Below are 6,282 nucleotides of genomic sequence, written 5' to 3'. Positions count from 1 at the left end.
TAAGCAAGACAACTACTCACAAGTCCTTATCAAGTCAACAAGTGCAACGACCAAGCAAAACCCCATAACCTTTCTCAATCAAGTATCCTCAACAAGAAAACATGATCAATGTCCAACTTCACATATCATGGCATTTAGGTTTACATTTCATCATATATTAACGTTATATTCCAAGGCATATTCATAAATGAACTAATCAACATATAATATCAACAATGTGTCATGGTCATCATAAATACATCATATATTATCATAACATAAACATATATAAGAACCTCCTCCTAAGACTCCCCTCAAGGCTAACTAGAGAAATGTTTAGGTAGAGTCACATACCCCTACCTAGACCAAGCTAGACCCCTTAGTTTATCCAAGTCAGAGTTCAAGTCCTTTAATTCGTTTTACTTTTGGGAACATCCTGCCCTAACCGACATAGACCACATGATATATTATGGAATCCGGTGTCATAAAACCCTACACCAAAAGAAGGTGGACTACTTGCCAAGGTAGTACCAATACATTAAACATAGCAACTACGTGGATCCACTAGCTAGTATTCCTATGGGGGTAACATAGTTCAAGAACTAGAATATATAGTTGGGACCCTCTTTATGCGCCATGTATTATAGTCTCCAATCTCAAGAGTAATGTAGTGTTCCTACCTTCCTTATGTGGGAAGGGACACTCCTCTATCTAGTTCACTCGGTGCTAAGCTAGGGTCCCTTTTTGAAATGTCTTTAAGCCTTTAATTATCAATCATAACTTAATTTAGGCCATAGGGTCTACCCTTGTATAATCATCATCATCAATATCTCAATAAGAATTGTATGTGTATAAGTCCTTTCATCACAATTCATATAAGTGAGGTTAACACATTAGCATTTCATAGCATATTAAGGCACATTGATAGTTTTCACCATCCTTATATCACATACACCTTAATCAAAATCACAACATAGTCAAGACATTTCAATTCAACATCATACCACCCTATTATCCTAGTATAAGGCATACTCCAATGTAATATCAGGAATTAACAACAATTAATCACAATTAGAAGTAAAGATAGAGATTCTAAGACTTACCAAGTCTTCCTCATAGTCTATTATCAAGGTCTTACCATCAACCCATAACTCAACCCAACTTGGGGAGTAACATCATCACACAATGATAATCAATAGAATAACAAGGCCAATTTCATCTCTATAACAAAATTCATCTTTAGATCACTACTTGAGAAAAGATACATAGGCTAATTTCACATTATAATTCATAACCTAAATCATTTCTCAAGAAGTAGCATGATAGACCTATAATTCATCTTAATTTAATCATAATAACACCATGGGATAGTAATCTAATCAACAACCAACTCAATCGAATGATCACAATACAATATAGATCAAGATCACTACCTAGGGTTAGGGATAGAGGATCATATTCTTCAATTTAGACCAAACCATCAACAATTACCATAAACAAGTTGAATTACATGTTAATATACTCAATATAACCCTAAGAATTCATTAATAACTCAATCCATAACTTCAATTTCGTAATTTGATGAAACCCATATGAAAACTCCACTTTTTGAAATCTATTTTGAAGAAACCCTTTGAGGAAAGAGTCTCAAAGGTTAATAGAACCCATACCTTAATGTTTGTCAACAATTTGATGGTGAATTCATCCCTTTCCAGCCCCCAAACCCTAGTCCTTGCTAGTCTTCTATGGTGAGTTCATGTAGAGAGAGAAATAAGAGAGAAGGAAGAGAGTTTTTTTTAGAGTTGTCTTTAGGTTAATTAAGGTTGAGGGTATTTATAGTGGGACTTAATCAACTTAATTAGTCTCCCTTTAATCCCTAACTAACCCCTAAACCACTTAATTAATTAAATAAGACCAACTTAAATTGGGCAGAAAACTCGACCCTCACAGACGAAACCCCAATCGACGGGCCGTCTGTGAGTCGACAGACAACCCCCCTCCGTCCTACACTCCATCGTCTTGGTCAAAGACTGTGCAGGCGAGGGCTTCCTCCAAATAGTCTAAGTGTGGGATGACGGTAACATTGACGCCCCGTCGATCCACACACGGACCATAGCCTGCACCTCCGCACTCTGTCGATGAGTTCAGAGGCTGTGCAGGTGAAGGGACCTTGTCCACCAGCCTAAGTGTGGGATGACGGTGGCATCGACACCCCATCGATCCACACATGGGCCGTGTTTTGTCCCGTCGATGCACACTGCCAGGCAGTGTTGCATCAAACTACAAGGGTCCTTGGTTGGTCCTTGGGGATTCATACCCAGACGTTTCAACCATGAAACAACTCAAACACCTATAAGCTACCTTTCCACCAATTTTCGTACATTTTCGAATCATACAAGTTAGTAAAATAGGCTAAGGTACACTAACATCCCTTTAAACCAATTTCCCGAACGTCATGGACGTTTTTGGACGTTTTGGTTCTTAAACCTCCTAAATGACCTATATTCATTAAAAATTGACTTAGAAACAATGCTTAGACTTTATGACACCTATGTTAGGCTTTACTTACACTATCACATAGTTAGAGTTAGCTATCTTGACTACGAAGTCCCTCCCTTAAAGTTGGTACCCATTGTAAGAGAGTTTCTGGAGGTATTCCCTGATGATCTTTCTGGAATCCCACCCGAGCGGGAAATTGAATTCATAAAAGATCTATTACCATATGCACAACCTATTTTGACCCCTCCTTATCGGATGGCCCCGGATGAGTTGACCGAACTAAAAGCTCAACTCAAAGATTTGTTAGATAAGGGCTTTATTCAACCGAGCATATCTTCATGGGGTGCTCCGGTATTGTTTGTAAAGAAGAAGGATGGGACTTTTTGAATGTGTATCGATTATTGTCAACTAAACAAAGTCACCATAAAGAATAAGTACCTGCTCCTAAGGATTGGTGACTTGTTCGATCAACTCCAAGGAGCTAGATACTTTTCAGAGATTGACTTCAGATCGGGTTATCACTAACTTAGGATGAGGAAGGTTGATATTCCTAAATGAACAAGATATGATCACTTTGAATTCCTAGTGATGTCATTTGGTCTAACAAATGCCCAGGGGGCATTCAAAGACCTCATGAATCGAGTTTTTAGAAAATATCTTGATTTATTTGTGGTTGTCTTTATTGATGACAATTTGATATACTGGAGGAGTGGGGAAGATCATAGGAGTCATTTGAGGATGATTCTTCAAGTTCTCAAGGATAACCAACTTTTCACTAAATTTAATAAATGTGAATTTTTGTTGAGGTCGGTTGCGTTTCTTGGCCACATTGTCTCTAGTACAGGGTTAGAGGTTGTTCCGAGGAAGACAGAAGTGGTCAAGAATTGGCCAAGACCTTTGAATCCTACCGACATCCGAAGTTTTCTAGGGTTGGCCGGCTACTATAGGAGGTTTGTTTAGGGATTTTCAACCATCGCATCTCCATTAACGACTTTGACCCAAAAGAAATACAAGTTCGAATGGTTGGAACCATGTGAAGAGAGTTTCCAATTGTTGAAAGATAGACTCACTTCCGCTCCGGTATTGAATTTACCTGAGGGTACCAATGGGTTTGTGGTTTACTGTGATGACTCCCGAGTGGGTCTAGGATGTGTGCTTATGCAACATGGCAAAGTCATAACATATGCCTCTAGGCAACTCAAGCCTCATGAGAAGAATTATCCAACTCATGACCTTGAGTTTGTGGCTATGGTATTTGCATTGAAAATTTGGTGTCATTATCTCTATCGAGTACTTGTTGATGTATTCACCAATCACAAGAGTTTACAACATGTGTTTACCCAAAAATATTTTAACCTACGCCAAAGAAGATGGTTAGAACTTTTAAAGGACTATGACATGAGTGTCCTTTACCATCCTGGAAAAGTTAACGTGGTAGCGTATGCCTTGAGTAGATTGTCCATGGGTAGTGTGACTCATATTTTGATGATAAGAAAGAGTTAGTATAAGAGGTTCATATGTTGGCTCGTTTGGGTGTCCGACTAGAAGACTCTCCAAAGGGTGGTTTCATGGTTTTTCACAACTCCGAGTCATCTTTAGTGGTTGGGGTGAAATCAAAGTAACACCTTGACCTCTATTGATGGAGTTGAAGGAAATGGTCCTTAGTAAATCTAATGTCCTTCTCTCAAGGAGAAGATGGGATGCTTAGGCATCAAGAAAGATTGTGTGTACCAGATGTGGATGGTTTGAGGGAATTGATCATGGAAGAGGCTCATGATTCCTGATATTCCATTCACCCGGGTGCCACAAAGATATACCTCGAGTTACGGGAAATCTATTGGTCCGAATGGTATGAAAAGGGACATAGAAGATTTTGTTGCTAAGTCTCCGAATTGCCTATAAGTAAAAGCGGAGCATTAAAGGTTGGGTGGCCTAACCCAAAATATAGACATTCCAACATGGAAGTGGGAGATATTGACATGGACTTCGTAGTTGGGATGACTCGTACTCGAAGGCAACATGACTGAATTTGGGTCATTGTGGATAGTTTAACCAAGTCAGCACATTTTCTTCCCATCAATGTCACTTATTCAGCGGAAGACTATGCCAAATTGTAGCTCACAGAAATAGTTAAGTTAAATGGAGATCCTTTATCTATCATTTCAGGTAGAGGCACTCATTACCTCTCAATTTGGAAAGCTTTCCGAAGTGGGATTGGTATGAAGGTGAAGATTAGTATCGCTTTTTATCCCAAGATGGATGGGCAAGCAGAATGCACTATTCAAACTCTTGAAGATATGTTGAGGGCATGTGTCATTGACTTCAAGGGTAATTAGGATGACCACCTACCCTTGATAGAGTTCTCATACAACAATAGCTACCATTCGACTATCTCTATGGCACCCTTCGAGGCACTTTATGAAAGGTCCCGGTTGGGTGGTATGAGGTAGGTGAGTTTTCTCTAATTGGTCCTGATTTGGTTTATGGAACTCTCGAGAAGGTTCATATATAAGGGATAGGCTAAAATGGTTTAAAGTCGGCAAAAATCTTATGCCGACAATACAAAGAGGGACCTTGAATTTGAAGTAGGAGATTGGGTCTATTTGAAAATTTCACCTATTAAAGGGGTGATAAGGTTCGGAAAGAAGGGGAAACTTAGTCATCGGTATTGTGGGGCCGTATTAAATTTTGAAAAGAGTCGGGAGTGCGGCCTACAAGTTGAAATTGCCAAATAAGTTGGCCATGATTCACCCGGTATTCCATGTTTCCATGTCAAGAAGTGTATAGGGGACCCATTTTCCATTCTTCCTCTCGAAGGTTTAGGGGTAAAAGAGGACCTTTCTTATGAAGAGGTATCGGTTGAGATCTTGGATCGTCAAGTTAAGAAATTGAGGAATAAGGAGGTTGTCTCCATAAAAGTTCTATGGAGGAACCACCTTATTGAGGGAGCTACATGGGAGGCTGAGGCCAACATGAAGTCCCACTATCCTTACCTTTTCCCTCTTACTCCTAGCCAAGGTTAAGGTTAGTAATTCCTTATATGATTATTATGAATAATGTTGAACTTATCATGTGTTTATAATATGTGCATATTGTAGTAGAAATTCATGCCTTAGTTAAGTTTTCATGAAACATGTTTCTTGTGGTGGTTAGCTTTCACTTGAGTTTGTCTTTGTAACGACCTGTTTAGTCGATTCGAGCAGCAAGATTGTTTTGATGGAAACTGGCTGAGCCGACGGAACAGTCGACGGACCGTCATGGTCACGACGGACCGTCGGGGGGGTCATCGTTCCAAAACACTTAAACTCTGAAAATCTGGGTACTGGGATCAACTCTCTGAACTTCACGACGGAACTGCAGTACGGACCGTCGTAGCCACGACGGACCGTCACAGACCTTTTACTGAAATTGAGTCTCTGAAATTTGTGACGGACGTGCAGGACGGACCGTCGCAGGTACGACGGGCCGTCACGAGTGGCGTAACCTCGACTGAGTCGGATTTCTGCTGAGAGTTTTTAAGGGGCGTTTTGGACTATTCATGCTTATAATTATAAAATTAGTGGGTAAATGTTAATAATTTAATTACTTGGGGGTTAAAGGAGATAACCTTGAAATAAATAGTGGGTTACTTTTATCATCTTTTATACTTAATTATTTGATAATTAGGGTAAAAAGAAAAAGGGTTTGAAGAAGAGAAAATTTAAAAAGAAAAGAAGAGAGAACGAGCGAGAGAGAGAGAAGAACGAGGAGACAACAAGGATTTGGAGAAGTAGATTGCTTGATCACGATTCTTCGGTGGAGGTA

This window comes from Solanum pennellii, chromosome 10 (genome assembly GCF_001406875.1).
Source record: "Solanum pennellii chromosome 10, SPENNV200".
NCBI lineage: Eukaryota > Viridiplantae > Streptophyta > Magnoliopsida > Solanales > Solanaceae > Solanum > Solanum pennellii.
The sequence above is the reverse complement of the archived record's forward strand: the minus strand, read 5'-3'. Positions refer to the sequence as shown.